Source organism: Pleurodeles waltl, chromosome 2_2, assembly GCF_031143425.1.
Source record: "Pleurodeles waltl isolate 20211129_DDA chromosome 2_2, aPleWal1.hap1.20221129, whole genome shotgun sequence".
In the NCBI taxonomy this organism is placed as follows: Eukaryota; Metazoa; Chordata; class Amphibia; order Caudata; family Salamandridae; genus Pleurodeles; species Pleurodeles waltl.
In genome coordinates, this window is record NC_090439.1 from 1,019,091,190 (window position 1) to 1,019,105,214 (window position 14,025).

Genomic DNA, 14,025 nt, shown 5'->3' on the forward strand with positions numbered 1-14,025 from the left:
CTCAGGTTGGAAGACCAGTTGGAGGTTAACATCCATGCGCTGGTGGGAGAATTGGGCAGGACTGCTTCTACATGCACCCTGACAATTCTGCATTCTGGTGGGGTAACTCCTAGTTGGGGGGTGCAGGACCCCAGAAGGAAGGGCAGGGGGAGGGAAGCCTCACCCCTGGTCCTGGTCAAACCTGAAGGTACAGACCTCAGTTTGGAAGACCAGTTGCAGGTTCACATCCCTGCACTGGTGGGAGAATTGTGCAGGACTGCACCCTGACAATTCTGGACTCTGGGGGTGCCGCTCCTATAGGGAGGGTACAGAGCACCAGTGGGGATGACCAGGGTCAGGCTGTCATCCCTGACCTGGTGGAAGGGAGAGTGGTCAAAGGGTGCCAAGCACCTGGGGCTACTCCCCCCCACTCTCTACAGTCACAGTGGTTGGAGAACTTTGAGAGGCCTGGGGCCTGGCTCTCATCCCTGACAGCTGTCAGTGGCCACTGTGGCTTGCTGTCCTGGTAGACAGAGTTGCCCTGGGAGGGGGGACATGAGTCACACCCCGGGGGTGGAGTGGCCCACCACTGTGTTGGCCCTGGTGGTACTATCTGCCCCCTGGGATACATCTGTGAGCAAAGTGAGGTTAGGTGTTGTACAGATGGTATCTGCAGATGAGGAGAAGGGTTACACAAGGGTTATCTTAATGGGCCCTAAGAGTATGGACAGAGGGTTCCAACTGGAGTCAGGAAGGTGTAGAACTGGAACATGCCCCTGCGGTTGTGGGCCTGGGTCCCTGTTCTATCACCCTAATCAGGGAAGACCATCAAGGTATTGATTGGGGTCGTGTTGGACTTTCTTCCTTTAACAGGGTCATTTCTAATCTTTTTGCATCCTGCCTCCTATTTTTTCTGACAAGTTGTTGTTGGCTTTAGGACTCTAAGCACGTTACCACTGCTAACCATGTAAAAATGACGCAAGGCCTGCCCGGACCCGAGAGTGCTGACCGGATCGACGCATCGCTCTCCTGCGGAGAGAAGTAACGACGCACGCCGACCCGACTAAAGGAGAGACGATGCAAGGTCTTGCTCGTGAGTGATATCGACGCATCACAAGCCCCTTTTGACACACACTTTTAGGTGCGCGATTATTTTTGACGCACCCAAGGTACATTTTCATGCTAACAGTGTTAGTGTGTGTTTAAAATTACACGAAGACTCTTTTTGCATTTTTAGTGATAACATGATTTGTATATTGTGGATTTTTGTTGTTTTGGTCTTGTTATTTTTAGATAAATATTCTCTATTTTTCTAAACCTGTGTTGTGTAATTTTGTAGTGTTTTCACTGAGTTACTGTGTGTGTTGGTACAAATACTTTACATCTAGCACTCTGAGGTTAAGCCTACTGCTCGTGCCAAGCTACTCAGGGGGAAAGCAGAGGTTAGCTGAGGGTGATTCTCTTTTACCCTGATTAGAGTGAGGGTGCTTGCTTGGACAGGGGGTAACCTGACTGCCAACCAAAGACCCCATTTCTAAAAGTGTCGATCAGTGGTAGATGGTGGACCAATGAAAGAGGACTGAAGGACAGCCAACTGACAAACCTCCATCATTACATTTCTGACCAAGCTCTAAATATGGAGGACAGATGGCCACAGACCTGATGGATGGGTCCGATCCACCCAGATGGAGGAACAACAGTTCATCTGCCATACTGTATATCAGGTCCCTAGTTTCCAACTGCTGGGAAAGTTCCTTCTGGTTTGTCCTGCAACCCCCTAGTTCCTCATGACAGATGTCTGGACATCTCTAGATAGGTATCCTGCGGTGCCCAGTCCTCTGTGGCCAGCTGGGCTATAATGGAGTCAGGGTCACTTTGGCTTTTTGAGTTACAGACACAAGTAAACAAGAGGTCAACCAATTAACTCTTGTAGAGTAGTTCTATTTCCTGGGTGCCAACAGGAGGCAGTGGGCCTTGCATCCCTGTGTGATGCAGTCGCCCTTGAGTCCTTGTGTGAGTCTTCTTCTTCCAATAGGAATACAATTGTCATTAATTCAAGAGTCTTCTTCAAGCAGGGTCTTACTTTTCAAGTGAAGCCTTTTTAGTTCCAGGAATTTTGTGAGGAGGTGGTGGTTTATCCTTTGCACTAGCTAGTGTTCAGAGAAATTCTTCCACTGAATTTCCTTTCAGCCCCCCCATCGCCTTTTGGAGCACCTCCTCTGTACCCAGAAGCCCTTGTTTCAAGTTGACAAATTCATCAGTCTTCTCTCTATCTTTTTAGCAATTCCCCATTTAGATGAACCCTCTTTTCATATGAAAGGAGAGAAACTGGTAACTTGAGCCTGGCGGGCTGGGAGGGCCCTGGCAATGAACAAAAGGACCTTTTATTTGCATCTCTAAGTCTACATAGGAAGTGCTAAAGCTGTCCTTTGTTCTGCCAACTGTTCCTGTGTACTCTCAGGCAACTAGTTCTTGGTACGTGATCATCCGACCGCCACTGCGGAATCAACAAGCACCACGGCGGTAACTGCCAACAGCCAGGCGGAAGACAATGTACTGCCCACACTATTACGACAGGCATATCTTTCACCTTTTCCGGGGCGGTACCAACGACATCAAAAGCATGGCAGAAACACTGCACAGAAGTCAAAGGACTCACCTGTGGAGACTGAGGGAACAACCACGACACCATGGAGCCCGAGCTGCACGTATTTCCGATGCTCGTCTACCTTCTGCTACATTATGAACATCAACGCCAGTGAAGATGACCATGGTGAGTACTGCCGCCTAGCACACAAGGGAGGGGGGAGGAAAAAGAGAGTGACACACACACGCAACACACACACCCCAACCCCCAACACCATACACACAGCCAGATGCACAAACATTACATATTCACCCCATAACCCTCAGGAATAATGCAAGGACAAAATGATTTGAAGAAAGTGAGTGTAATACGATAAAATAACATGAATAAGTTCTACAAAATACAAACGTGGGTGTGTGTTTTATAGTGGTGTGGGTGTGGTGTGTGTCAGGTGTGTGTTATTCAAATTGTCCTATGTAGTGTTGAGTGCGGCAGTATGTACCACCAATGGTTTAGAGTCATTGAATGTCCGGCGTAGTGATTCGTGGGTCATAATGTTGTGGGTGTAGTTCTGTTGGCATAATGGTGTGGGTTTTGCTGCCGCCAGTTTATCACTGACCCTTGGGGTCGCGGACTTGTGGGTGTGGCTGTATAGTGACGGATTGCTATGTGTTTGTCATAATAGGTTAGTGGTAATCCGCTGCAGCAGCGATATGTTGGCGGCAGTCAGAATGGCAGTAAGCTGTACTTACTGCTAATGTCATAATGAGGGCCATAATGTGGACGCTGGAAGATCAGGAGAACCGGCACCGGAGGAACAATTTACGATTTGTCGGCATAGGGGAAGGGGCAGAGGGCAATGACATCAGGAAATTTATGATTGACTTACTACGGAAGGCATTTCCTGATTTAACGAACTGGGACTGGGAAAATGAAGTGCAAAAGTTCATAGATTTCCTCCTGTTAGGCAGCCTAGTAAACACAGTCCTGGCCCATAATACTGAGGGCAATTCAAAACAAAACATACACATTCCATGTAAAACAGATGTATTTTCACTCTCTTGTAAGACACAAACTCCTAAGTGTAACATACACACACTCATAAAACATACACCTCTGGCTCCATATGCAACCTGACTGATATAGATATCCAACACTCCTGCCTGATAAAGAAATCTCACCATGCCCAATACACATACTCCATACACCATGTGATACAAACTCACCGAAGAGACACATTATGCAAAATATACACACATAACTCACTTGTGTAGTATAAACCACTCAGTATCCACAGTGCAGACATATTATATGTAATACACATATTCAGCATATATAAATGACAGACACACTCCACAATACCTGGCAACACTCCAAGTAATACAATCATTTTCAAACACATGTGAAAAATACACACTCAACTTATACCATGCATCTCATAAAATACACATATCTGACTTTATATGCACTTTATATACACTCACACTGATATAAACACTTGAAACACACCTAACATACACACAGTCCATGCAATACAAAGACCAAAGCCTTGACGCCATATTTCAGACTCTACATACTTTGGAAAGAGGCACACTCCTAATACACACATTCATAAAACACAGACACTTATATGAATATACATATGCAGCTAATAGACATACATGGAACGCATGATAGGTGTACACTTTTCATAACACCAGTTACACACAAAACTCATATATACACACTGCAACTGGCAACCCACATACTCAGTCCACTTCTAAAGCACTCACACCCAAGAATAGTTACACATTATTAGTCACACTCCATCTACATGCATAATCTTGACCTACATACAGTTTTAAATGCTAGCTTCATCTGCACTCAAACTGACATGCCTGACACACATGATGGATAGAAACACTAAGGGCCTGATTGAGATCTTGGTGGACGAGTTTCTCTGTCACAATGGTGACGGATATCGTATCCTCCAGCATATGACTTCATAGGATATAATGAGATTTATATTTTGGCAGACAGGATATAGTCACTATATATGTGATGGCGTAACTTCTCAGTCAAGATCTCAATCAGCGCCTTAATGTCGCATGATATACACACTCCACATGATACCTACACAATCCATATGATTCACACACACCCACCTGATAAAGAAACACCATACATTTTAGACTCAATCCTTAAGATTACAAAGAATCTTCAGAAACACTCAGGTTGTGATTTACATAGATATTTACGTTCAGTAAAGTTACAAGTGTGGAGTCTGAACTCGGGCCAGAATCACTGCACTGCAGTTTTCTGTGCAGAGATTACACCCTGCGTGTGGAGACTGAGGGCTCATAACTTTACTACATGTAAATACTGTTGTTAATGAGGTCCATAACCTTGACTGTACACACTCTTCAGAGACACACTGTTAGACCTGGCATCCTTGGCGTGGTCTCCCCTGTCTTTTTTGACTCTGCTTTCCAAGTTTTGACTGTGCGCTGGACTCTGTTTTTGCTGTACCTGGTACTCTGGGCACTTTACCACTGCTGACCAGTGCTAAAGTGCAAGTGCTCCCTGTGTAAATTGTATGTGTAATTGACTTTTCCATGATTGGCATAGTGGGCCTGGAGCGCTGATTGTGCCACCCACATGAGCAGCCCTGTAAACATCGCTCAGACCTGCCACTGCAGTGTCTGTGTGTACAGTTTAACCTGCCAATTTGACCTGGCAGGTGTAGCCACTTGTCAGGTCCAAACCTTCCCTTTTTATATATGTAAGGCCCTAAGGTAGGCCCTAGGTAGCCCCATGGGCAGAGTGCAGTGTATGTTAAAGGTGGGACATGTACTGGTGTGTTTTACATGCCCTAATAGTGAAATACTGCCAAATTCAGTTTTCATTGTTGCAAGGCCTATCTCTCTCATAGATTAACATGGGGGCTGCCTTTAAATATCTTTTAAGTGCAGTTTTTTTTGGGAGCAGATAGAAATTTGGAGTTTGGTGTCTCTGAACTCACAATTGTAAAAAACATATTTTGGTAAAGTTGTTTTTTAAATTGTCAGTTTCAAAATGCCACTTTTAGAAAATGGACATTTTCTTGCTTAAACCATTCTGTGACTCTGCCTGTTTGTGTATTCCTTGCCTGGGTCAGACTGACAGTTGGGCTGTTTATGAATCCCCTCTAGACAGTGACACCAAGGGAGCTAGGGTGGAGCCTGCATATCCTGATGGACCATCTGGGCTAGAATGGAGGGAGGAGTGGTCACTTACACCTCAATGGGCTGTGCCTGCCCTCACACAATGAAGTCTCCAGCCCTCTGGTGGGAGACTGGAGCCAGGCAGGGCAAGGCAGGATCTTGTGAACAACAGAGACTTTCCTTTAAGTTTGCCTACTTCAAAGGCAAATGGGGTATAAGTAGTGGACCCAAAACCCCAGATTTTCAGATTACTTCTGGAAGCAATAGGAACCTTTGCCAATGAGAAGAGCTTAAGAGCTGGAGGAGGAATACTGCTCCTTGGCCTGAGACTGTGCTTTGCTGGACTGGCCTGTCGTTGCTGCATCTGCCTGAAAGAGGACAAAGATTGGATTTTGTGGTATATTCCTTGAAGAATCTCTAAGGGCTTGCATTGAGCTTATCTCCTATTTTGAAGTCTCAGGGCCATCAAAGACTTCCCCTGCCAGCACCTGGGCTCTCTGCTGAGACTCCTGCCTTGCCAAGTGGTGCCCTATACAGTCCCTGGGTCTTTGCAAGATGAAGCTTGTGGAAAAAGGCTGAAATTCACGCACAAGATGCCGTGGGGTGGGCATTTAGACGCACCACCTGGAACGCGACTTTAAAAATGACATATCTCACGTCTGAAATCGACACACCACCTGCATTGCGGCTGGGAGATCGACACATCACCTATTTGCAGCTGCTGAAAATGACGCAAACCCCATGCAGCGCAGTTTTCCATCACTGTGCTGCTGGATTGCTCATGCATCATCACTGGTCATCAAAATCAACATAAACCTGCATGGACCAGAGGTGCCCCGCCCGAAAAACAATGCACGGCCTCACTTGCAAGTGAGAAAGCAATGCATCGCTGACTTTTTTGATGCACGCTTGCCCGGGCGGCTTAATTTTTTACGCAAACCAGGTACTTTGTTTAAAAACAACGTTTTCATTGTTTTCTATGGAGTAAGAATCTATTATTTTGAAAATGTATAACTTTACTTGTATATTTTGAATTTTTGTTGTTTTGGTCTTCTGTGATTTAGATCAATCTTTTCTATTTTTCTAAACTGTTGTGGTGTCCATTGTGTATGGTTTTTACTGTATTATTACGTGTGTTGGTACAAATACTTTACACATTGCCTTTGAGATAAGACTGACTGCTTGTGCCAAGCTACCAAGCGGGTGAGCAGGGGTTATCCTAAGTGTGTATCTCCATTTCCCTGACTACAGTGAGGGTCCATGCTTGGACAGAGTGCAAACTGACTACCACCCAGAGACCCCATTTCTAACATTGGTGGCAGCGGTGAGGATAGAACTTGTATTTGTTCTTGTTTTTGCTCTTTCTCATTTTTTTGTGATTTTTGAACTTCTCTTGGGAACTCTCTGAACTGCTTTTGGAACTTTGCATTTTTGAGTATTCACCAACATGTCTCAATCTGGGGGTGCACCAGCTGTGGCTACAAGGGCTGTTTTTGAGTTGGAAAAACTTGAGGAGTATACAATGACTCAACTGAAGCAGTTTTGTAAGGATTTTGCCTGCCCAATCAGGAGATCCGTCATAAAGAAGGAGCTGCAAAAGGCATTGAGGGCCTGGGTTGCAGCCAAGAAGGCTGGGAGGCACAAAAAGGAGGAAGATGAGGGTGAGCAGGTACAGAGTAATCCAGGTGGTGTAGTGGATGCACCTGTTCTGCCTGGGAGAGGGTCTCCACAGCAGGTAGCAGTGTATCATCTAAAGGTCTGACTCCTGAGGAGTTGCAGGACAGACAAGCAGAGAGGGTACACCAGTTTGAGCTAGAGAAGCTGAAGATGGAGATGGACATGGAAGAGAGGAGGCTGGTCATTGAAGTGAAAAAGATGGTACTAGCACATGGGCTCAGTTTAAGGGAGCTGAATCAGAGGAGCCAGTCTAATACAAATGGTGGCAGCAGTATCTCAGTACAGCCTGAGAGGGGGGTACACATTCCTAAAGATCTGATGAAGGATTACAAGAGAGAGGATGACATCTATGTATGGTTCAAGGGGTATGAGTCTGCTCTCCACATGGACATGGTCCCTGAAGCACATTGGGGTGTGGTTCTGTGGAAGCAGTTGAGGTAGAGGGGAGGGACACTCTGACATCATTAGGGGATCTTCAGGGGCTCACTTACACTATCATGAAGGACACCCTACTCACAAGATAAGGTCTCACCCCCGAGCAGCAGTACAAGGACAAGTTTAGGTCCTACAAAAACAAGGAATCCCAAACCTGGTGGAGTGTGTAGACTCTTTTTGCAGGTCACTAGCTGGCTGGGTGAAGGGCAGCAATGTAACAACTTATGAGGGCTCTACAACTTAATTGCTTGGGAGCACCTGTACAGTCTTTATTTTCCAGAGCTGCTTGAGCACCTAATTTACAGCAAGCTGACTGACCCCAGAAAGCTTGCTCAGGAAGTGGACTGTTGGGAAAGCACCAGGGTCCAGAAAAGATGTGGGGAGACTCCGCCAAGGGTGGGCAGGGTCCCCATCAGAAGAAGTGGGGGGGTAAGGGTAAACAGGGAGGGATCACTAAAGGGCCCCAACCTATTTCCCAGGGTAAAGATTCCCAGCCCCCAGTTGAAAAGAAACCATGGGTTTCTACAGGGAAACCTGCAGAGAGGGGTCCCCGCAAGTGCTATGCATTTGATCAGGTGGGTCACATGAGGGGGGATCCCAAATGTCCCAAGGGGACACAGGCACCCACTGGTGCTCAGTCACAAGGTTTGGCAAGTGTAGCTCTTGGGGAGGAGTTGGTTCCAGGTGAGTGGGAACCAGCTGAAATGACCCTTGTCTCACTAGGGGACAGTGAGATGGTCTAGAGTACCCTTGTGTCTGAGAACACTAAAAGGTACAGGCAATGGGTGACCATTAATGGACAGAGGGTGGAGGCTCTGAGAGACACAGGAGCCAGTGTGACTACTGTGAGAAGTCATCTGGTGTCTGAAGAGCAGATAGTTCCCTATGCACTTCACCAAGCAGTTGCGGTAGACAACTCAGAGAGCCTGTGCTGAATGGCACAGGTTCCCTTTGAGTGCATGGGGGGGTCTCGGGTTTCTTGAGGGTAACTGTGAGTCCAACTGTAGGAAAGTACCCTGTTTCTTGGCATGGTTACTCACTTTTTCTTTCTGATGTCAGTGTATTTGATTGCATCCACTGGGATCTTTCTAACCAGGACCCCAGTGATTATGCTCTCTCTTTCACCCAAAGTCTGTATTTCACCCCACACTTGGCATACTGGGGCCCACATGTAAGTCCCTAGTGTATAGTACCTAGGTATCCAGGGAATTGGGGATACCGAGGGATCCCTATGAGCTTCAGCATGTATTATGCCACCCATAGGGAGCCTATGCAAACTGTTCAGCTGGCCTGCCATTGCAGCCTGCCTGAAAGGGTGCATGCACCCGTTCACTACCAGGTCACTGCACCATGTAACTGTACGTCACCCCTATAGAAGGCCCTCCTAGCCCAGAGGGCAGGGAGCAAGTACCTGTGTGAGGGAACCCCTGCACTAGTAGAGGTACCCCCACAAACTCCAGCTCCATTTTCCTGGACTACATGAGTGTGGGGATGCCATTTTATGCGGGTACTGAATATAGGTCACTACCTATGTCCAGCTACATAATGGTAACTCTGAACCTAGGCATGTTTGGTATCAAACATGTCTGAATCATTCCTCAATACTGTTGCAAGTACTTGAAGTATGATTGCATGCACTCTGAAGGCTCCTTAGAGGACCACCAGCATTGCTACCACCAGTCCTACAGGGTTTTCCGGGCAGCCCAAGCTGCTGCCACCCATCAGATAGGTTTATGCCCTCCTGCTGCTTGATCTGATCAAGCCCAGGAAGGCAGAACAAAGGAGAGAGGGAGGTAACACCCTCTTCTTTTGAAAATAGGTGTGACTGGCTTGGGAGGGGCAGCGTCTCCAAGCCACACCGGATCAGGGACCCACAGTCCCTGCTCTGGCACAAAACTGGACAATGGAAGGACGAGGGACCACTCCCCGGTCCATCACCACCACCAGGGTGGTACCCAGAGCTCCTCCAGAGGGTCCCTGGGTTCTGTCACCTTGATTCCAAGGTTGGCCGGGAACTCTGGGAGCATCTGAGTGGCCAGGCCAGGCAGGTGACATCAGAGCCTCCTCCTGATAGGTGCTTACCTGGCTAGGTGACCAGTCTCCCCTTCAGGGCTATTTAGGGTCTTCCTCTGGGGTGGGTCCTCAGATTCGGCTTGCAAGATTCCAGCAGGACTCGTCCGCAACCTTCACTTTGACTTCTGGACACTAGAACGGTGACTGGACCCCCAGGAACCAACAAAGCTGCAGATCCACGAGAAAGACTCTTCTGCAACATTGTTTCCATGACTCCTGCCAGCTCTGCAACACTTCCCCAGCCTTGCATCCTCAGAAGACAGCAACTCTTCAGCCTGACCAGGAAGGAAGAAGGAATCTCCCTTGGAGTGAAGGAGTCACTCCCCTGCATCCGCAGGCACCTACTGCAATGATGACCGGCTGTGTGGATCCCCTGCCCTAATGAGCTGCGTGGATCCTGCATCATGGGTGGTGATCTGGAGTGGTCCACTTGGTCCTATCTACCAGCTGTCCAAGTTGGGTGGAGGTAAGCCTTGGCCTTCCCACGCAGGAGAGCACTCCTGTGCACCCCGTCTCCTGTAGCTGCCAAGGCTTGTTTGCATCTCCTCCAAGGGATCTTCAGGCACCGTGCAGCTCCAGCCCCAGCACTCCTTCCTGTGAAGCACAGCCCTCTGCGTGGTTCTTCTGCGTTGTGGGATCTCCTTTTGTAGTGCTGCATGGGATTGTTCCTGCACCTTCTGTGTCCTCATCCTGTGGGACCCCTGCGCATGCTGCCTGGAATTCTGTGAGCTCCCTTGATCGCTCAGGGCCCCCTGTGGCCCCCTCCTGGGTTGAGTCCTCCTGCATCTTGCTGTTCCCCGGCAGCTCCACTTTCCTCCATTTACAAAGAATACCTTTGCCAAGGATTGTTGGAGGAATCCGGACGCGCAACCCAGTCTGCAATCTTTTACCCAGCGTGGAACATCACCTGCATCCTCAACTCTGTCCTCAGGGGTGCAGTGCTGACCATCCTGTGTTCACTGATGACCAACTCCTGCATCTTCAGTGTAGTGGGAGGGGCTCCTGCCCCCACTGATCTCTGTTGTGCCTTCTGGACTTGGTCTCCTCTCTCCACAGGTCTTCCTTCACAGGAATCTACAGCTGGACTCTTGCAGTCTTTTCTGGGTCTTGCATTTCTTCTCTTTTCTTCTTTGTGGGTAGTTTGTGGAAAATCCACTGGGTTACTCCTTCCTTCCTGGTCGCTGGGGTGTGTTGTGGTACTTACCTCTGTGGTTTCCTGGTACCCCAGCTCCCCTCTACACATCCCATTTATGTGGGTGGGAGCCCCATATTCCATTCCATTGTTTTAGTATATGATTTGGGCTCCCCTTAGGGTCTTTATTCACTATTGTGTTTTACATTGTTTTATGCTTTTTCTAACTGTTTTCTATGTCTATCTCTAATTGCTAGTGTGCACATATATATATATATATATATAGTGCTTACTCACCTTCTAAGGTAGTATTGCCTCTACAGTATTTTCAGTATTGTGTTACCATAATAAAGTACATTTATTTTTGTAACATTGTGTGTGTAAGTGCTGTATGACTACAGTGGTATTGCATGAGCTTTGCATGTCTCTTAGATAAGCCTTGGCTGCTCATCCACAGCTACCTCTAGAGAGCCGGGCTTCTAGACACTGCCTACACTACACTAATAGGGTATACCTGGACCTGGTATAAGTTGTAAGTACTTTAGGTACCCACCACACACCGGGCCAGCTTCCTACACCAACCATGCCTGAAGTTGTCTGCTTGGCAATGACCCAGAAAATTCCACTTGGAAGGAGCAGTAACACAGTTTTCACTTGGAGATGATGGGTCTGCCTTGTGTCCACCCGGTCAATGGCAGCTGGACAGGGTGATCAGGAGGCCCTGGAGCCTGAAAGAGTGGCCCGGGTGCCTGCCAGAAGGAGGAAGGGCAAGGGGACTGGAAAACCCAATCCAAGAGTTTCCACGGTCTGGGAGGATGCTAAACCTAAGGGGGATGCCCCGGAGCCTACAGGGGAACAGGTGGCAGAACTGGGATAGGTCCCTGAGCGACTCAGTGGCAGCAGAAAGCAGGACCCACTAGGGAAGCATTCTGTGAGGCACAGACAAAATGCCCTACTCTGGAGGGTTTGCTGCAGCAGGCTGCAGACCAGGCATCTGGCAAGCAGTCTGGTTCACACTTGATTTATTGGGAGGATGGCCTCCTATATAGCGAGCCTAAGGTTGCTGAGCTTAGGTCAGCCCATGTGCTGCTGGTACCCCAGTGCTTCAGAGCCTTTCTAATGGGTTTGGTTCATGATGTGCCTTTAGCTGGACAATTGAGACAGGACAAGACCTTTGAGAGGCTTGTCATCCACTTTTACTGGCCCCAAATGCGCAGGCACTACGATGCCGGTGGGTATTGACATTGTGGGGATCCCAAGACAGCAATGGGCAACAGGTTCATCCTGGTTTTGGTTGCACATGAAACCTGATACCCAGGAACAATTCCTTTGATATCCATCACTGCCCCTGTGATGGGACGTGGATTGATGGGGGGTTTTACCCACATGGGTTTCCCCAAGGAAGTAGTATCTGATAGGGGTACCACCTTCATATATACATATATGAAGTCTCTATGGAAGGTGTGTGGGGTAACCTACAAGTTTACCACTCCTTAGCATCCCCAAGGAAACGGTCTGGTTTAGAGATTTAACCGCACCTTGAAGGGTATGGTTATGGGCCTGTCAGAGCACTGGAGTCATAAGTGGGACGTCCTCTTGCCATGCCTTCTGTTCACCTACAGGGAGGTACCACAAAAGGGTCTTGGATTTAGCCCTTTTGAGTGTTGTATGGCCACCCTAAGAGGGGACCTTTGAGTCTGGTTAGGGAAGGCTTGGAAAAGGCCTCTAGTAAGTCCCGCCAGGATGTATTCAGCTACATGCTGGCTTTTAGGAACCAGACAGCCCGCTTCAGGAAGCTCACTCAAGAGAACCTGTAAGGAAGCCAGGAAGATATGAAATGGTGGTATGACCAGAATGCCACTCTACTTGAGTGTCACCCTGGACAAAAGGTGTGGGTGATGGTCACAGTACAGCGTCGCGCTCTCTAGTACAAGCGGACTGGGCCTTTTGAGGTGATGGAGTGCAAAAGTGATGTTGTCTATCTGGTGAACTTGTGGAGTCCTAGGAACCCTTTGAGGGTCCTACATGTGAACCGTCCCAACCCTCACTTTGAGAGGACAAAGGTGACTATGCTCTTGGCAACAGATAATGGGGTGGAGGAAGAGTGTGAGCCTCTTAATGACCACCTGTCTGCCGAAGAGAAAGATGGTTCAGTGGAGGGTGTGAACCTCTCCCCATCACTGAGTGTCGAACAACAGAGGGACTGTTGCCAAGTGTTAGGACAGTTTGCCTCTCTCTTTTCCTTGATTCCAGGGGTTTCACACTTATACACACATGATGTGGACACTGGGGATAGTCCACCTGTGAAACATAAAAAGTACAGGGTGACTGACAAGGTGAGAGTCAGCATTAAGGATGAGGTATCCAAAATGTTAGCTCTTTGGGTTATTGAGTTTTCCAGCAGCTCTTGGGCCAGACTTGTGGTCTTGGTCCCTAAAACTGCTGCTCCTGGTGCCACTCCAGAACTCAGGTTCTGTGTGAATTTCCAGAGACTCAATGCGGTCACGAAGACTGACCCGCACCACATCACCGAGCTGATAAGCTCATTGATCAGTTAGGGGTTGCCAAATATCTCAGCACATTTGATTAAACGTCTGGATATTGGCAGATTGCTTTGACTAAGGGGGCCAAGGGGAGGTCTGCATTTTCTACTCCAGATGGGCACTACCAGTTTAGTATGATGCCCTTCGGGATGAAAAATACCCCTGCCACCTTTCAGAGGCTGGTTAACCAGGTGTTGCCTGGATTGGAGGATTTCAGTGCAGTCTACCTGGATGACATTGATGTATTCAGCTCCACCTGGGAGGAACACCTGCAGCTCCTTTGCAAAGTGTTAGAGGCCCATCTGAAGGCAGGCCTCGCTATTAAGGCAAGTAAGTGCCAAATAAGGCAGGCTTCTGTAGTGTACTTGGGACACCAGGTGGGAAGTAGCCAGGTGACACTCCTACAGCCAAAGATTG